The sequence below is a fragment of the Anabrus simplex genome, chromosome 5 (assembly GCF_040414725.1).
Source record: "Anabrus simplex isolate iqAnaSimp1 chromosome 5, ASM4041472v1, whole genome shotgun sequence".
Lineage (NCBI taxonomy): Eukaryota > Metazoa > Arthropoda > Insecta > Orthoptera > Tettigoniidae > Anabrus > Anabrus simplex.
Genome location: NC_090269.1, coordinates 427,702,214 through 427,721,936, shown reverse-complemented (window position 1 = coordinate 427,721,936; position 19,723 = coordinate 427,702,214). Strand labels below are relative to the sequence as shown.

The 19,723-nt window shown below is 39.2% G+C and overlaps 1 protein-coding gene across 2 annotated transcripts in view; it reads right to left on the bottom strand.

Annotated features, from left to right (window-relative positions):
- LOC136874199 (metaxin-2) overlaps positions 1 to 19,723 on the bottom strand; it is a 104,194-nt gene that overhangs the window by 4,482 nt on the left and 79,989 nt on the right. The gene's annotated exons all lie outside the window — the stretch shown is intronic.

Sequence of the window (19,723 nt, the reverse complement as noted above, 5' to 3'; positions counted from 1 at the left end):
ATAGCAATAGAGTAATGATTGCTAATATGATAAGAGAAACATCGGTTCACTAGCTACCCTACCATTTCAAGATAGAGGCAATGTAGTGATTTATGAATCGGTAGTGGTGATAATGAGATTAATGTTCATGAACACATTCAACAATGCTGTCTTCAGAAAATATAGTCTTGGCCTATTTCTAATAAGATATCACGTTAGTGAAGGTAAATACTGCTAGGGTGGCGATTAATTATTCTCGCCAATGCTTTCCGTGAGATAAATGTAAGCATATTTCAGTTGTTATTAATGCAGTTCACTCAGAACTAATCAACCCTGTGAATGTTTCGTCAACTAGGAAGCTCAGTTAAATGTAACTTAAATGCTTTCCAGTCTGTCGAACACACAAGTCCAATATTACTCTATAACATAAAAAAGCACACTATTGAACAAGGAATAAAAATACACACTATTAAACAAAGAATGTCATATTTCGTTTTTAAAAGAATATCATCAGATTTTCACTTGATAGAATCTGATGATCTTCTCAGTACAACAGTGAGCGCTATTAGCCACCATGCTTGGATTCCCGGTTTGATTCTTGATGATACCAATACCGTCAGAAATGTAAATTGACATTAGGGCTGTTATGGGTTAAAAATGGTGTATGCAGGTCATTTCCACAAGGGCTGTGCCTGAAAAGAGTTGCACCACCTCGGGAATAGGACACGAATTTATGCATTATTACGCATTTGTAAAATAAGGCATTTCTGTGAGCTGTTGGTATTGGGTAATTATATTTCCATATACCAGTACTGCATTTTAAAATTAATTATGTGAAGTTGTCACTGAATACTATAACATTTCATATGTTGCTGTGTATTGAAATATGATATATTATTATTATTATTATTATTATTATTATTATTATTATTATTCTGCCATTAAGACTACGGTTATAGACTACAATAGTATGTCTACTAGTGTACTTTAAAAAACATGGCCTACTGCAGCTTACATTCCAAATATAACATTGCATTAATAATTTGTTTGTAATTATTAACCTATTTGTAAAAATTTTAAAAAAGGTTCATAAAGAGTTATTTTGTATTAATTAAAATATTTAAACCGAGTTACTTCTTGCGATTTACTGCTAAGATTTCGTTAGATCGTGAAAGAAAGCTCTGTATAACAGTATCTATTAATACACCCAACAGTAAGCACACAGTTCTGCCGGAACGTTATGGCATTAAAAAATAATAATCTAAAGACAGCACTATAAAATGATTTCATAAATACATGTAAACATCGCTCATACACCAGCTCCTTACAGTCAATTGTTGATGAACATGCGTCTAAGAAGTTCTCGTAGTATCCACCTGCGGCAGCACATTGCTGTACGCACGGAGCCTATAATCAACTATTCTGGTACAGAAAATTTCAGTCTGACAGATGATATAAGTTTGAGAGAAAACAAATATTAGATGTAAGGCTTTTGAGGTGTTTGCTCTATAAAACCAGCGTTTCATCTTAGGCCTGGCACTAGATTAATCAGTACGGCCTGGATTTTTATATAATATCAAAGCGCAAAATATGTACACTGACTGACAGAGCAAATGCAACACCAAGAAGGAGTGGTTCGAAAGGGATGAAAGTTGGGGAAAAAACAGAGACGGCACGGACGAATAATTGATGTTTATTTCAAACCGATATGCAGGTTACACAATGCGCACGGCATCGACTCAGTAGGATGTAGGACCACCGCGAGCGGCGATGCACGCAGAAACACGTCGAGGTACAGAGTCAATAAGAGTGCGGATGGTGTCCTGAGGGATGGTTCTCCATTCTCTGTCAACCATTTGCCACAGTTGGTCGTCCGTACGAGGCTGGGGCAGAGTTTGCAAACGGCGTCCAATGAGATCCCACACGTGTTCGATTGGTGAGAGATCTGGAGAGTACGCTGGCCACGGAAGCATCTGTACACCTCGTAGAGCCTGTTGGGAGATGCGAGCAGTGTGTGGGCGGGCATTATCCTGCTGAAACAGAGCATTGGGCAGCCCCTCAAGGTACGGGAGTGCCACCGGCCGCAGCACATGCTGCACATAGCGGTGGGCATTTAACGTGCCTTGAATACGCACTAGAGATGACGTGGAATCATACGCAATAGCGCCCCAAACCATGATGTCACGTTGTCTAGCGGTAGGGCGCTCCACAGTTACTGCCGGATTTGACCTTTCTCCACGCCGACGCCACACTCGTCTGCGGTGACTATCACTGACAGAACAGAAGCGTGACTCATCGGAGAACACGACGTTCCGCCATTCCCTCATCCAAGTCGCTCTAGCCCGGCACCATGCCAGGCGTGCACGTCTATGCTGTGGAGTCAATGGTAGTCTTCTGAGCGGACGCCGGGAGTGCAGGCCTCCTTCAACCAATCGACGGGAAATTGTTCTGGTCGATATTGGAACAGCCAGGGTGTCTTGCACATGCTGAAGAATGGCGGTTGACGTGGCGTGCGGGGCTGCCACCGCTTGGCGGCGGATGCGCCGATCCTCGCATGCTGACGTCACTCGGGCTGCGCCTGGACCCCTCGCACGTGACACATGTCCCTGCGCCAACCATCTTCGCCACAGGCGCTGCACCGTGGACACGTCCCTATGGGTATTGGCTGCGATTTGACGAAGCGACCAACCTGCCCTTCTCAGCCCGATCACCATACCCCTCGTAAAGTCGTCTGTCTGCTGGAAATGCCTCCGTTGACGGCGGCCTGGCATTCTTAGCTATACACGTGTCCTGTGGCACAAGACAACACGTTCTACAATGACTGTCGGCTGAGAAATCACGGTACGAAGTGGGCCATTCGCCAACGCCGTGTCCCATTTATCGTTCGCTACGTGCGCAGCACAGCGGCGTATTTCACATTATGAGCATACCTCAGTGACGTCAGTCTACCCTGCAATTGGCATAAAGTTCTGACCACTCCTTCTTGGTGTTGCATTTGCTCTGTCAGTCAGTGTACATAAAAATGTAGTAAATATGAGAGAAATATGTAATTAAATATATAATATTTATAAAATATGTAGTGGTATTAAAGCATTAAAATTACAAAAGTGTTTGTGTATTCCTTTTGTTATGCCATATGTTTATGATATGAGACAGTAAAATTGTTTTAAATACGAGGGTTGGAACTTGAATAGTGGCAATACTGCTGTGGAGACGCTATGCAACGGAATCTACTATTGTCGCTGATAGCACACATTAGTTACACACCTACCTTACCTCAGAGCAAATGGACTCGCCTTTTCCACATCACCTACGTGTGCACAAGCGAGAGAAACAGAGTCACTTGTGAACTAGCGGTCTAACGTAATGTTGTCACTATGTTTTCCAAACAGGAACAACAGAGTTGGATCAAGATTGAATGTGCCAGAGGTCATACAACACGACAGAGTCATCAAGGCCTTCAAGAGGCTTGCGGGAAATCTGTATTGCCTTACAGAACAGTGGCACGTTGGGTAAAAACCTTCAACGATGGTCGGCAAACTGTGGCGGACATTCATCGGGCAGGTCGTCCTAAGAGCGTCAGTGAAGAAGAAGTGTGTGCTCTTGCCGTGTTACTGGACAGTGATCGAAATCAGGATATTCATGAGCTCAGAACTGTTGCAGAGATTGGACATGCAGTAGACCGCTCCATTCGCAACATCAACAGAACAGGCTCTGCTAAAGGTATACTACGACTTCCACATTGCTGGCAACTGGTTATACACAACGCTGGTAACTACATTGAAGGACAGTAAAGGTTGCTAACATGTAACTGTTTTGTATCTGTTGTAAATAAATAGTTGCCACTATTTAAGTTCCAACCTCCGTACCTCCATATTTTAGGACAAAGTTATTGTTGACATGATACGGGCTTATGGCGTGTCAAGAAAACAAGGTGAAACTCTTTACGTTTTGCAGAGAACTTTGCTCCGCGTCTTCAGAACAGAGTAAAAGCAAGGATAAATTGTCCCCGCTTTTACACCTTGGGGTGTCCAAAATTCCCCGTACTTGCGGCAAGTCATACATTGGCCAAACATGCTGGTCCATTGGGACTCAAATCAAGGAACACCAAAGAAATATTTATCTCAACCAGCCAGACAAGTCAGTAATATCTGAGCACGCCCTATCGATGGGTCATGATGTTGTATTCTAAGATGTTCGAGCTCTTACCCACACTAAACACTACAGGTCTAAGATTATACGGAAAGCTGTGGAACATCCTAACAATTTCAACAGGGACACTGGCTATCAGTTAAGTTGAACGAATTTCCCAGCCATTAAGGATTTACGTAGGTAGTTCTCTTCTCTGTCCTTTCCATATTTTTATTTCATTTCAGTGTTATCCAAATTCGTACCTTTGTCAGCACCAGCTGGTTCATTCCAAGCTATGTGTGTACACCGGTTATGCCCCCCACCACCACTCCTCTCATACACATCATTATCATCCTCTAGTTTTCTCCACATGCTTTCTTTCCATTCTTCAGCTCTGTTCTATTCTATCCTGGTCTCTTTCGTTGCATGTATTTTATTTTATTAGTTTCTATTTTCTTCTAGCACATTCGTCCCTGATTCGTCTATGTCCTCTCTGATACTTCTCAAGCACACACGGTGTAGTAGAGCATCTTAATTGGTGCTTGATGTTGTCGTCAGCTTCCGCTTTGAGCGCTGTTCCGACATGCCACCTGGTGACGAACGAGTGTACCACTACAGTTCTCCAATAGTAAAGCATTCTTACATTCAAACCCTCATTACTACAGAAGACATTCTCGTGAACAGTCGAGATTTTCTTCTGAAGACGCGGAAAGTGATGCAGATGTGAAGAGGCCACAAGAGAAGCACGGAAACTCTGTGCAACACACCCACACCCTACTCCAACAATTCTGTGCAATCTGTGTGGACGCTTATTCCATGCTAGAATTCGTCTGTTCAACCATCAAAAGTACATCCACAGACAGAAGTGAATTTAATGGCAGAAGTTAATTACCCGGAAATGAGGTAAAGCCGCCATCAAAGACAAAACCCAAGTATAACCATATCAGAACCACAATTAGTCATTATTTTCAGTTGTCTACAATTGGAATATGTAATTACATAATAATCTGGGCCTGCTAATGGGCTCCTGAACACACCCCAGCATCAGTGGGTAGTAGGGCCTGACACATCCCACTCGGATGAGTCTAGTGTAGTACCAGGCCAAACACCTGAAAAACTTCATATTTAATGTTTGAAATACTCTATTAGTGTAAAAAGAAAATAATTCCCTCAAGGGGAACTTGCACACTGAAACAGACAAAATATGAACGGGCCTAAGTACCGCGTGGAAGGTATGATAAAACATATCTCATCATCATCATCAATGTCCCCACTCCAGTTGCCTGGGCGTGGTTAACAAGCCTTTCTGTCCTTCCACTTTTCCTGCTCCATTACTTCTGCCACATCCAATCCAGTTTCTCTAATGTCCTTTCAAATCTGACCCATCCACCTTCTTCTTGGTCTTCCAACTGGTCTCTTTCCTTTAACTTCTCTTTCCAATTCCCTTCTTGCTATCTGTTCCTTTCCCATTCTTTTTACATGTCCGAATCATCTCAGTCTTGCTTTCTGTATCTTCTGTACTAATATTTCCATGTTTAGCTCTTCTCTGATTTTAAAATGTTGAATTCTATATCTTCTTGTCTTTTTGACCGATGTTCTTAAAATTTCATTTTTGCTGCTTGGATCTTTCAATCTTGTCTCTTACTGGTTACCAACGTTTCTAGTCCGTATGTTACAATTGGTATAAAATACTGTTTATATAATGTTAATTTCGTTCTCTTGGGTACTTTTGTCATCCCATAAAGCTCTCTGACTTGATGATAAAATGTTGTACCTTTACTTAGTCTTATTAATTACCATTGTTGATTTCATTACGTCTATGTTCACTTGGCTTTTCTTTTTCTCTTTCCCACAGTGCACGACTACAGTTTTCTTTTTACTAATTACCATTCCAAACTCCTTCAGATTTTCATTCCAAATGTCTAGTCTTCTTTGTACTTCCTTTTCTCCTTTTCCTCAAATCACCACACCATCTGCAAATACCAAAGTATTCACTTCATCACTACTGATACTCTGTTTTACACATTTTATGATTTCATTCATTAATATAATAAACAGAGCCTCCGTGGCTCAGGCGGCAGCGCGCTGACCTCTCACCACTGGATACCATGGTTCAAATCCCGGTCACTCCATGTGAGATTTGTGCTGGACAAAGCGGAGGCAGGACAGGTTTTTCTCTGGGTACTCCAGTTTTCCCTGTCATCTTTCATTCCAGCAACACTCTCCGTTCTCATTTCATACCATCTATCAGTCATTAATAAATCACTTTGGGAGTGGCGACCCCATCATACTAACAGCCTTTATATGCTTCATTCATTACATCCCTGACCCGGTCAGTGACTGGAAAACAGGTTGTATGTTTTCATTTTGAATATAATAAACAACAATGGCGACAGTGCACTTCCTTCCTTGAGACCTTTTTTTGTATAAAATGTTTCAGAGTCATCACTCCCCATTTTACTCTCATGATACATTTTTATCTTGTAATTAATGATTTTGATACATTCCTTTTCAGTAAGCATTCCCATACTCATCAGTATTGGCTTGAAATGTTATGTTGACAGTTTATTTCTTAATATTAAACAATTTTAAACATTGTCACAATGAAGCTGATGATGTGAGAAGTATGGTAACAGTTTATTATTTTAACCATTATGGTTTGATTTAATTTTGGTCTGTACTGACTTATACAGCACTGAAAGTCACTGTTAATCTTCTAAGTCCGCCTTTTCAATAATATAAAAGGTTATTTAATCTTTATCAATAAAATGCTGTACATGTTTCGGGAACCTTTCTTGTTCTCTTCATCAGCGACCAAACATTCCACAAAATCATTTTTGGGCTTGATATCTAATCTTCTCACAAAGTTATGATTGAGATACAAGAAGTGTCACCTACATAAAATATTTAAAATTACATAAAAATCAAAATTTTTAATTTTCTTAATTTTTTCACAAATTATGCATCTCTTTCTTAAAATACTAACAGTATTAATGAACTTTATTATTTTTGGTTTGTATTAGAACTGCATTAGTGATTCACCAACCTGAGAGGGGGCTAATGAAGGTCTCCCTGTCAATGCAGTTGATTATTAATAGAATTCAAACCCCAAGGCGCAACAGCCCCGAAGGGCAATGGCTTACCAAGCAACCGCTGCTCAGCCCGAATGCCTGCAGATTATGAGGTATTGTGTGGTCAACACGACCAATCCTCTTGGCTGTTATTCTTGGCTTTCTAGACAGGGGCTGCCATCTCACTGTCAGATAGCTCCTCAATTGTAATGACGCAGGCTGAGTGGACCTCGAACCAGCCCTCAGATACAGCTGAAAATCCCAGATCTGCCCGGGAACCAAACCCAGGGCCTCCAGGTAAGAGGCAGGTATGCCACCTCTACACTGCAGAGCCAGCACAATTGATTATACAATTTGTACATACTGTCTAGGCCTACTATGAATTAAATTAGTAGGCAATATCTACTAATAGTATGAACAATTGTATTGACAGGTAGATCTTTATTAGCCCTGTTTTGCACAGGTTGGCGAATCATTAAAATACTAATAACATCGCTGTAAATCAAAGTCTGCGTCTACAATTTCAATCTTTGTTTCAGGTCCTTCTGTTTGAAAACTTCTTCCGAATGAGTAACCTCTTTCTGGTTGGGTGTTATTTAGCTACTGTACATAATGTAGCCTGCTTTTATACTTTTTATAGTATTGAAAAGCAACTTTCATTAAAGTGACTTTCAGTGGTGTATGGTAACAGTTTATTACAAGACATTAGAATCATTCCGTATTGACGGTTTTCACTTTATAAAGGTGAAAAATGAGAGTATCCTTCGACCCTTTATAATAAGGCAAACCAACCAGCCAACATTATGAAACAATAATCAAGAAAGGGACCGCTAGATTGAGAAAATATTGAGAATGCTGCTGTCTCTAAAGCTTTAAATTTCATCAGTGTCTTTCCTTGTCACAGGCTTTTCACCTGCAGGTTATATCAGGCTTGGTTTCTCAAAATTTTTGCTCCCGCTCCCCTTCTAACCAATCTGATGTGATGGGTTTCCACAAGGATGATTTTTAACAGTGATTTCAACCTGTTTTGTTATTGTTACAAAACCAATATTTTTTAAACTATGAGGTCCACAACCTCACCATGTGCTACTATTGTTCATTTCTGTCTGTATCATTTGTTTTTCATTCCTTTGTTTCTTAGGTTAACACAGTTTTTAGTTTCAATTATTATTTTACAATTAACATCTGTTTCACTGAATTTTGTCGCAGTGAGTTGTGTTTTGCTCTGCATATTATGTAAATATTGTATATTTGTGCTAATTTTGTTTCCGTCAAGGCTCTCTTTTGTTTATTTTTTCATTTGCTCCTTCATTATGTTTTTGGCATGTTTTAACTTATATTATGTAAATTATTTCAACCCCCCTCATTTTTCACTGAAGATGGCTCAAACGAGCCAAAACATGTTTGAATTTGTTTACTCCGTCTAATGATGGAATATATGATGTATTGAATTAGGAGGATACTCTTATTTTTCACCTTTGTAATGTGGTAACAGTTTAGCGTTAATATTATAAGTGAAAGTTAAATCTATACTTGTACTAGCTTCAATAGGCAGATATCCAGTCTGAAATATGTTTTCATGAAGCTTAGAGAGTGTAAATTCACTCAAGCATTGATATTGAAATCTCCAGTTAGTATGAGGGTGCGTGTGTGATGCTTTTACTGATCAACTTTCTGCTCTCAGTAACAGTCCTTCAGGTGGGTGGCTAGCAGTACAATGTTGTCAGCATATCGTAAGTTTTTGAGATACTCTCCACTGATACAAATGCCTACTTCCAACTCAGTTGCCATGTCAGAGAAAATCTCCTTGGAGTAGATGTTGCAGAGAGCCTTGTCCAATGTTCTGCAGATTTCCACTCACTCCGTCAATTTCTCTTCTACTCTTACTTGTGCACACTGATTCCAATAGAGGCTGACACTGTTATCCACCATCACTTTTTCTAGGGCCGAGATCATCTTCTGATACAAGTAACACATTATACACTGGAAAAATATGTACGCACAAGATCAAACCATACTCAACTAGAACTTCTTTTTTTTGCTATTGGCTTTACGGTTCACTGACACAGATAGGTCTTATGGCAACGACGGGACAGCAAAGGCCTAGGAATGGGAACGAAGCGGCCGTGGCCTTAATTAAGGTACAGCCCTAGCATTTGCCTGGTGTGAAAATGGGAAACCACGGAAAACCATCTTCAGGGCTCCCGACAATGGGGTTCGAACTCACTATCTACCGGATGCAAGCTCCTAACGACACGGCCAATTCGCCTGGTCAACTAGACCTTAAATGCAATATGGTGCACCCTAGAACTAATATGTTGAGCACCAGACGATATTTTTAAAACTTCCCGTTGGACAGTTTTATATTGTTTGAATTAATCTCTTCTTAAATGTACGAAACTGTGGGCTAAAATATAAACATAGATAAAAAAGAAATAATTATTCCTTTAATTTAAATCTTTTATATTTCCAACATTCAATACTTTGCAAGATATAAATACATAATATTATAACATGTTTTTACATGTACGCCTGTACCTGAAACTACTTCTCAACATAAGTTTCAAGCATACTAGGGCACTTGTCATATTGTGAAACCAGCTTCTGAATTCCACCCTCATAGAAATCTGCTGCCTGATGTGCCAGCCACAGCAGCGCGGTCGTTTTTAGGTCACCATCGTCGTGGTGCCGACCTCCTAAATACTTTATCAGGTGCAAGAACAAGTGGTAGTTACTAGGCACAAGGTCAGGGCTATATGGAGGATGATTAAATTGTTCCCTACCATATGAAGCAATGTCTTGGCTTCGATTAGCCGTGTGAAGTAGCGGATTGTCAAGAAGAAAAAAAATCCTCCTTGTGAGCATGCCACGCCATTTGGTTTTGATTGCATGACGGAGTTTATGTAAGGTCTCACAATAAGTCTCAGCATTTAATTTGTCACCTCAGTGCAAAACATCCACACACAACACACCCTGCCTATCCCAAAACACAGTGGGCATGATTTTGTGAGCTGAAGTTGTCTGCTTACACTTCACACTATTTGGTGATGTTGAGTGTCTCCCATTACTCGGATTGCTGTTTTGAGTCCGGTGTAACATAAGCCACTCATTTTCGTCGTCGGTGACAATTCGGTTTAGGGACGTATCATCTTCATTAGTGGACAAGTCAAAGCACTGCCTATGCACTTGGTTTGTGCACCTCTGCCAGCATCCTCAGTAACCAGCATGAGCACAACTTCTTAATGAATAATGTTATTTGCTTTACGTCCCACTAACTACTTTTTAAGGTCTTCGGAGACGGAATTTAGTCCCGCAGGAGTTCTTTTACGTGCCAGTAAATCCACCGACACGGGGCTGCAGTATTTGAGCACCTTCAAATACCACCGGGCTGAGCCAGGATCGAACCTGCCAAGTTGGGGTTAGAAGGCCAGCGCCTTAACCGTCTGAGCCACTCAGCCCAGCAGCACAACTTCTAATAATCCAAATGTCCTGACACAATCATAAAGAGCACTCCTTAAAATTTCAGTCACCTCATAACTTAATGATGAAATCGTAAGGTGTCTGCATCAACATTTTGCAGCAAGTCTTCAGTAATGACAGATGGTTGCCCATTAGTACGGCCTTCTTTTCTTACCATTCCTTCGCTCATAGTGTGCTCTCCATACACATCACTAATCTGCCAATGGATTTTAACAACTTTAAAGTATTTTGCATTCAGAAAACAAATTACAGTGTGTGCTCCACACTCTACTCCAATATATATACCTCTGATAATTAAAAGTCAGCCTTATCAATACTTAGAGTTGTTCTCCTCTATCTGCAAAATGGATGATTATTTTCACACACAAATCTGAAACCTAATAAAAAATATTAACATAATTCACCCTGTGTTGTGAGGTCTCCCAAAATTTCAGGACATCTCCCGATTTTTGGAACACACCAGAAAATTGGAAAAACAAAAATCTCCCGAAATTTCTTCTAATCCATATTCAAGGAAAATGAATAATAATAATAATAATAATAATAATAATAATAATAATAATAATAATAATAATAATAATAATAATAATATGTTATATTATATAATTATATATATATATTTGTGCCAAAAAATTATTTCCTCGTCTCACTGCGTGACATTTTATCAATAACATGACTCGTTAGGTACGTTCCCGCATTAATTTTAGGCTCGAATTACGTAATTTCTCCCCTTCTTATTGAATTCAAAACTCACACTTGACTGCGTCATTCGAAGGGAAATCCCTGACCTGCATATAGAACAAAACATCTGCATCCTGCTACGACTTCAAAATTGCACACAATTTCTAAGCCTAATGAATAACTACATCTACATGAAGAGTGGGGAGAATGAGAAGAAGAATAATAGAGTGACCAGAGAGTTCGGGTGAGCTAAACTGTACATTTTTCTCATAATAACTTCACATGACATCGTATTCTTTAATTTAGTTATAATTTAATACTTCAGTTTTTGAGAAACTACTGACATATTCGTTAAAACTACCAAACGTTTTACTTACAACCTACCAATTTTTTATTTGTATACCTGGCAACACTGCACTCACCCATAATGCAGCATTATGAAGGAAAACTTCCATATTCTTATTGTCAGACTCACTCTGTCTGTTGTACTATTTAAAATTTTAGTGCCTTCACTTGCCCTTGACCTCCGTTGGCGGTCAATCTTATCAAAACAAACACGGACCTGTTCCCTTGAAATGGTGCGCATTGGGAAGGAGGGGAACTTGCACGCTACCGGACTCAACATAATGGAAAATGACTACATACACCTAGATCAATATTTTAATGCCAATTACATTCTCAGAAACAATAATTCACCTAACCAGAATTCGATCCTAAGTTTAATTAAAGGTATTTTTCCAAAACAATTACCCTTTCTCCCACCCCCTTCAGCTCTGCCTTAAATTCCCCCCTCCTCACCCCTCTTTTCCACCCCCAACCCCTCCCTAGCCATTACCACTTTGTCCAACCTGCGTGCACCTGCCCCTCACCTTCCTCTCCTCCCATATATCTTCCGCCACTAACATCTTCATTCCAGTTGCACATTACCAGCTAAGCTGCACACACCGCTGCGCAAGGTGAGTGTCCTTTTGCTTTGTTTTTTTCTATTCTTCTTTCCGCGTACTTTGCGTTTTTTACTGGCATTCTCTCATTTTATTGATTCAGAGTTGATCTTTTCTTCCTTCCTAACATTTCTTCATCAGCCCTACTGACTTCATTTTTAATGACTATCCACTCTTTCTCTACTGTGTTTCCTTCAGCCTTTTCGTTTAGTCCTTGTGCAACATCCTCCTTGAAACAAACCCTCACGCTCTCTTGTTTTAACCTGTCTAGAACCCATCTCCTTGCATTCTTTCCTTCCTTCAATTTCTTCAACTTCAGATGGCATTTCATGACCAGCAAGTTGTGGTCAGAGTCCACGTCTGCTCCTGGGAAAGTTTTGCAATCCAACACCTGGTTTCTGAATCTCAGCCTAATCATAATGAAGTCTACCTGATACCTTCCAGTATCTTCAAATCTCGTCCACGTATACAGCCATCGTTTGTGATGTTTGAACCAAGTATTGGCAAGTACTAAATTATAATCAGCGCAGAATTCAACCAGGCGAGTTCCTCTTTCTTTCATTTGAATCAATCAATCAATCAATCCTGATCTGCATTTAGGGCAGTCGCCCAGGTGGCAGATTCCCTATCTGTTGTTTTCCTAGCCTTTCCCTAAATGATTTCAAAGACATTGGAAATTTATTGAACATCTCCCTTGGTAAGTTATTCCAATCCCTAACTCCCCTTCCTATAAATGAATATTTGCCCCAGCTTGTCCTCTTGAATTCTAACTTTATCTTCATATTGTGATATTTCCTACTTTTATAAACGTCACTCAAACTTATTCCTCTACTAATGTCATTCCACGCCATCTCTCCGCTGACAGCTCGGAACATACCACTTATTACATGTGATAAAATTCAGTTTGGGTCCGTATTGAAAATATTTGTATTAAATAACACTTGTATGTTGTAATATTCATCCACCTATTCATTACAACACAATTTTTTTTTTTTAAATTAGGACATTGTCCTTATTAAAATTGTTGACATGAAATTAGTATATTAGATAGTACATGTTTCGCCCATCAATAGTGGGCATCATCAGCCATATTTTTGACCTTAGAATAGATCAGGTACCTGACTGGAAATAATCTATAAATGCTATTAAACACTATGTCGTATAAAATATATTGGAGATTGTTAAACAACTATTACAATATAAAATGTAGTATGCTGTTATTTGACAATATTAGTGATAATATTGGATTCTAAAACATGGCAGTTGTTTAAGGATTATGATATAATAAAAGATATTGCAATGAAGATAAAAATCAGAAAATACATTCCATTTAGTTGTCAAATGGCGTATTGTTAAAAAAAAAAAATTATGGAAAGTTAAGCAATGGTAATGGTCGTTGGTTCTTGCAGTTAATAAATGTTGATTTCCATTTATTTGCTTATAGATTTTGAAGAGTTCTTTTAATGGCCTGGTTCCTTTTGAGATTATATTAGTTGGAAATGTTGGTGCCGTAGGCTATATTGAAGTCTCTGAAAGCGTCATTACACCATCTTCTATGATGAGGTAAGAGTTGTATTGTATTGAATAGGTGGATGAATATTAAAACATACAAGTGTTATTTAATACATACCACTCAGTCGAGCAGCTGTCCTCCTTGCTCTCAATTCTTCCCAGCCCAAACTTTGCAACATTTTTGTAATGCTACTCTTTTGTCGGAAATCAGCCAGAACAAATCGAGCTGCTTTTCTTTGGACTTTTTCCAGTTCTTGAATCAGGTAATCCTGGTGAGAGTCACATACACTGGAACCATACTCTAGTTGCGGTCTTACCAGACTTATATGCCCTCTCGTTTACATCCTTACTACAACCTCTAAACACCCTCATAACCATGTGCAGAGATCTGTACCCTTTATTTACAATCCCATTTATGTGATTACCCCAGTGAAGATCTTTCCTTATATTAACACCTAGATACTTACAATGATCCCCAAAAGGAACTTTCCCATCTCGCAACATTTTCGAGGTCACGTTGCAGTTGCTCACAATCTTGTAACTTATTTATCACTCTATAGAGAATAACATCATCCGCAAAAAGCCTTACCTCCGATTCCACTCCTTTACTCATATCATTTATATATATAAGAAAACATAAAGGTCCAATAATACTGCCTTGAGGAATTCCCCTCTTAATTATTACAGGGTCAGATAAAGCTTCACCTACTACAATTCTCTGAGATCTATTTTCTAGAAATATAGCAACCCATTTAGTCACTCTTTTGTCTAGTCCAACTGCACTCATATTTGCCAGTAGTCTCCCATGATCCATCCTATCAAATGCTTTAGACAGGTCAATCGCGATATAGTCCATTTGACCTCCAGAATCCAAGATATCTGCTATATCTTACTGGAATCCTACAAGTTGAGCTTCAGTGGAATAACCTTTCCTAAAACTGAACTGCCTTCTATCGAACCAGTTATTAATTTCACAAACATGTCTAATATAATCAGAAAGAATACCTTCCCAAAGCTTACATACAATGCATGTCAAACTTACTGGCCTGTAATTTTCAGCTTTATGTCTATCACCCTTTCCTTTATACACAGGGACTACTATAGCAATTCTCCATTCATCTGGTATAGCTCCTTCGACCAACAATAATCAAATAAGTACTTCAGATATGGTACTATATCCCAACCCATTGTCTTTAGTATATCCCCAGAAATCTTATCAATTCCAGCTGCTTTTCTAGTTTTCAACTTTTGTATCTTATTGTAAATATCATTGTTATCATATGTAAATTTCAATACTTCTTTAGCCTTAGTCTCCTCCTCTATCTGGACATTATCCTTGTAACCAACAATCTTTACATACTGTTGACTGAATACTTCTGCCTTTTGAGGATCCTCACATTCACACTCCCCTTGTTCATTAATTATTCCTGGAATGTCCTTCTTGGAACCTGTTTCTGCCCTAAAATACTATACATATACCCTTCCATTTTTCACTAATTTGTATGACTGCCAATTATGCTTGCCATCATGTTATCCTTAGCTGCCTTCTTTGCTAGATTTGCTAGATTCAATTTTCTAGTAAGTTCCTTCAATTTTTCCTTACTTCCACAGCCATTTCTAACTCTATTTCTTTCCAATCTGCACCTCATCCTTAATCTCTTTATTTTTCTATTATAATAAGGTGGGTCTTTACCATTCCTTATCTCCCTTAAGGGTACAAACCTGTTTTCGCATTCCTCAACAATTTCTTTAAACCCATCCCAGAGTCTGATTACATTTTTATTTACCGTTTTCCACCGATCATAGTTAGTTTTTAGAAACTGCCTCGTGCCTGCTTTATCAGCCATATGGTACTGCCTAATAGTAATACTTTTAAGACCTTTCTTTCTATCACATTTATTTTTAACTATCACAAAAACAGCTTCATGATCACTAATACCATCTACTACTTCAGTTTATGTATAGAGCTCATCTAGTTTTATCAGCACCACATCCAGGATATGTTTCCCTCTGGTTGGTTCCATCACTTTCTGAATCAGCTGTCCTTCCCAGCCATTTGTCGGTTATGCTTCTTGTCTTTCGCATTTCCTTCCCAATTGACATCTGGTAAATTCAGATCTCCCGCTACAATCACATTTCTTTCCTTGTCATTTCCTACATAGCTGATTATCTTATCAAATAATTCTGAATCCGTATCAGTGCTACCCTTTCCCAGTCTGTACACTCCAAATATATCAAGTTGCCTATTATCTTTAGAAATGAGCCTTACGGATAGAATTTCATGTGTCTCATCTTAGCTTACAAATCCTTCTTTCACCAGAATGAATACTCCCCCTCCCACCATTCCTATCCTATCTCTACGATACACACTCCAGTTCCGCGAGAAAATTTCTGCATCCATTATATCATTTCTCAGCCATGATTCAACTCCTATTACAATATCTGGTAAATATATATCTATTAAATTACTCAATTCTATTCCTTTCTTTACAAGACTTCTACAGTTCAACACTAACAATTTTATGTCATCCCTACTTGATTTCCAGTTCCCTGTTTTCTCATCACCGCTGCCTAGGCCACCCCGTTTCCCTGAATGTACCTCCCTATTACCCTTCCAAACAAATTTCCTAACTTATACGTACCACTGCGGTTTAAGTGAAGGGCATCTGAGCGCAGATCCCTATCTCCTACCCACCCATTAGAATCTAGAAATTTCACTCCCAGTTTCCCACATACCCACTCCAGTCTCATTTTAATCCCCAATCACCCTCCAGTCAGTATCCCTCCTACACAGTATTCCACTAATAACAATCTCCGCTTCTTAAACTTCACCCGTGCTGCATTTACCAGATCCCACACATCTCCAACTATGTCGGTACTTATATCAGCTTGCCTTACGTTGTTGGTACCAACGTGAAACACTACCACCTTCTCCTTCCCCTCCTCCCTCTCTTCTACTTTCCTCAACATCTGCCTCAACCTAATTCCTGGATAACATTCTACCCTGGTTCCCTTTCCTCCACACACTTTCCCCACGTGTCTAACGATGGAATTCCCCATGACCAGAGCCTCAACCCTACCCACATCATTTGATCCTCTCCCCTCCTGGTCAGCCCTATCTTTAATGATAGCTGCAGAAGCTACTTCCTCCTCCCTTTTCTCCTTCCCATGACCCTGTTCCACCTGTCTTTTCCTATCCTCTACTCTACATTTCCCTTTCCTACCTTTTCCCTTCCTCCTACTTCCACACATCTCAGCAACAGTTCCCTGTCCCTCATCTTCCCTCTGTTGTTCTACCTTGAGTGACTTGTACCGATTTCGCACAGAAACCTGTCCTGAATTCTGATCCTGAATAGAGCCCTTAGCCTGCATTCTCCTCCCCCTTAGAACATTAGACCACCTGTCTTCTACAACTACCCCCTTTCCTTCCCCTCCCTCTTGTACACCTACTGTAACCTGTACATTGTTTGAGGCAGTCCTATCTTCCTTCCTGTCTTCTGTGAGAATCCTAATTATCTCCCTCAAACTCTCCAACTCCTCCCTCATACCCCTCAATGCCTCGCCACACCTACAGTTCGTACACTCGCGCTCCTTAGCCATTCTTTACGGAAAAAATGAAAATAAAAATAAAATAAGTTATTTGCAAAAAATAAATGAACGGAGGGTTATATTGTCTGGGATAGTACTCAAAGATCACACAACAATAAGGTAATTAATATACAACTACAACACTACAATACTACTTAGTCGTGCTCTATTTTTTATCCTACAACCCCTAACAGGATAAAAACTGCTGTTGATTACCGAATATCTAAAGGAATACACAAGAACTATACAATTCCAAACTGCAGTTAAGCCTATCCTAATTACAACAACAGAATTTTAGTAAGAGTTTCTACAGATACCTCTACTACACCAGTACTACACAAATATTTTACAATAATAAAATAAGAACACTAAATTCTGATAGGATATTAGGCTACTCGTATACTACTGTACAGTACACTACAGTAATTTTTAAACTACGTTCAGATGTATCCTAGTTACAATACCAGTACCTTATGTCACTACTAAGCTCAAACAGAAATGAAATTTGCAAGAACTACTGTACTCAAAGATTACCAACAAAGCTAAATGCTTAGACAAATTATTATTAGAACCAAATAGAACTACACACTCATAGAGACACACGAAAGATAACGCAGGAATATAGCAGGCAAGATATGGCACTATCTAAATATACTGTATCTACACTACAATTTTCAGCTGAAGTGTGGTTATATAAACTTTTACCGCTGGTGGATTAGTATTATTTTCCCATTGTCCCAATCCGAATCCTCCTATTGTATTACCTTCTCTTCCTTGGCCTACCAATGCATTCCAGTCTCCCGTCACAATTAGATTCTCATCACCTTTTACATATCATATTAAATCTATCTCTTCATATATACGTTCGATTTCCTCATCATCCGCTGAACTAGTAGGCATATAGACCTGCACTATTGTGGTGGGCACTGGTTTTGTGTCTATCTTGACGAAATAATTACTTCACTCTGCTGGTCGTAGCAGCTTACCTGCTGCCCTATTTTCTCATTCATTATAAAACCAACTCCTGCATTTCCCCTGTTTGATTTTGTGTTGAAAATTCGGTAGTCGCCTGACCAAAAATTCTGTTCTTCCCAACATACTTCACTTATACCAATTACATCTAGCTTTAGTCTGTCCATCTACCTTTTCAGATTCTCTAACCTACCCCTCTTGTGTAGTCCCCACCCAGAGATCCGAATGGGGAACTAGTTTATCTCTGGAATATTTTACCCGGGAGGAAGCCATCATCAGTACATCATTCATACAGAGAGAGCTGCATGCCTTCGGGAGTTAATTCCGGCTGCAGTTTCCTGTTGTTTTCAGCGGCGTAGCAATATCAACACAGCTAAGCCACATTGAGTATTATTACAAGGCCATATCAGTCAATCATCTAGACTGCCGCCCTTGCAACTTCCGAAAGACTGCTACCCCCCTTTCAATGAACCATTCCTTAGCCTGGTCTCTCATCAGGTTGCACCTGCGGCTCGGCTATCTGCTCCATTGGGACACCAAGCCTCCCCACCGCGGCAAGGTCACATGGTTCGCAGGGGAGAGTACATACATACCGGTGGGGACAAGTATGAGACTACCCAGCGCAAGTGAAATGAAAGACACGTCAGTCAATTCAATACAATTTTATTTACAAATGGCCTGTGATACTACAGTAAGAGAATAATGGTGTTGCTGTGGGCAACTGTCAGATCAATAAATAAATAAAATGAAAAAAATAAAACAAAAAATGATCCTTACAGCCGTTATGTTTCTAATATTATTTATTAAGAACTATCTGATAATAACAATTATTAATTATTATTGTGATCAAAATTCCATACGGATCAAAACCATGAAGTTTATATCCTATGATTATTTGATGTAGTTAATTATATATCAAAAACATACTGCACAAGCACGAGAATAGTGGCACAAGTCAAAAATATGTAAATTTTTTTTTTTTTGTTAAGACATGCACAATAATAAGAAATCACTCTTTTGATCTAGAAAACTGTCCAAAGTTAAACTCCTTTCTTTCTTGTGAAAAATCACACATGCCATTATACCTTTTCAATATCGTCAGTCAAGAATATTGGCACTTCTTACTTGTGCTTTATTTCATGGAAACTCTCTGAACATGTGATATAATATGTGCTAAATTCTATCATGAAGAAATAGCCTGATAAAATATTATCCTTGACTTGATATGGTGTCTTTAAACTTTCAAACTTCTGACCTAAACTTGGCAGGTTTGATCCTGGCTCAGTCCGGTTGTATTTGAAGGTGCTCAAATACGTCAGCCTCATGTCGGTATATTTACCGGCATGTAAAAGTACCCCTGTGGGACTA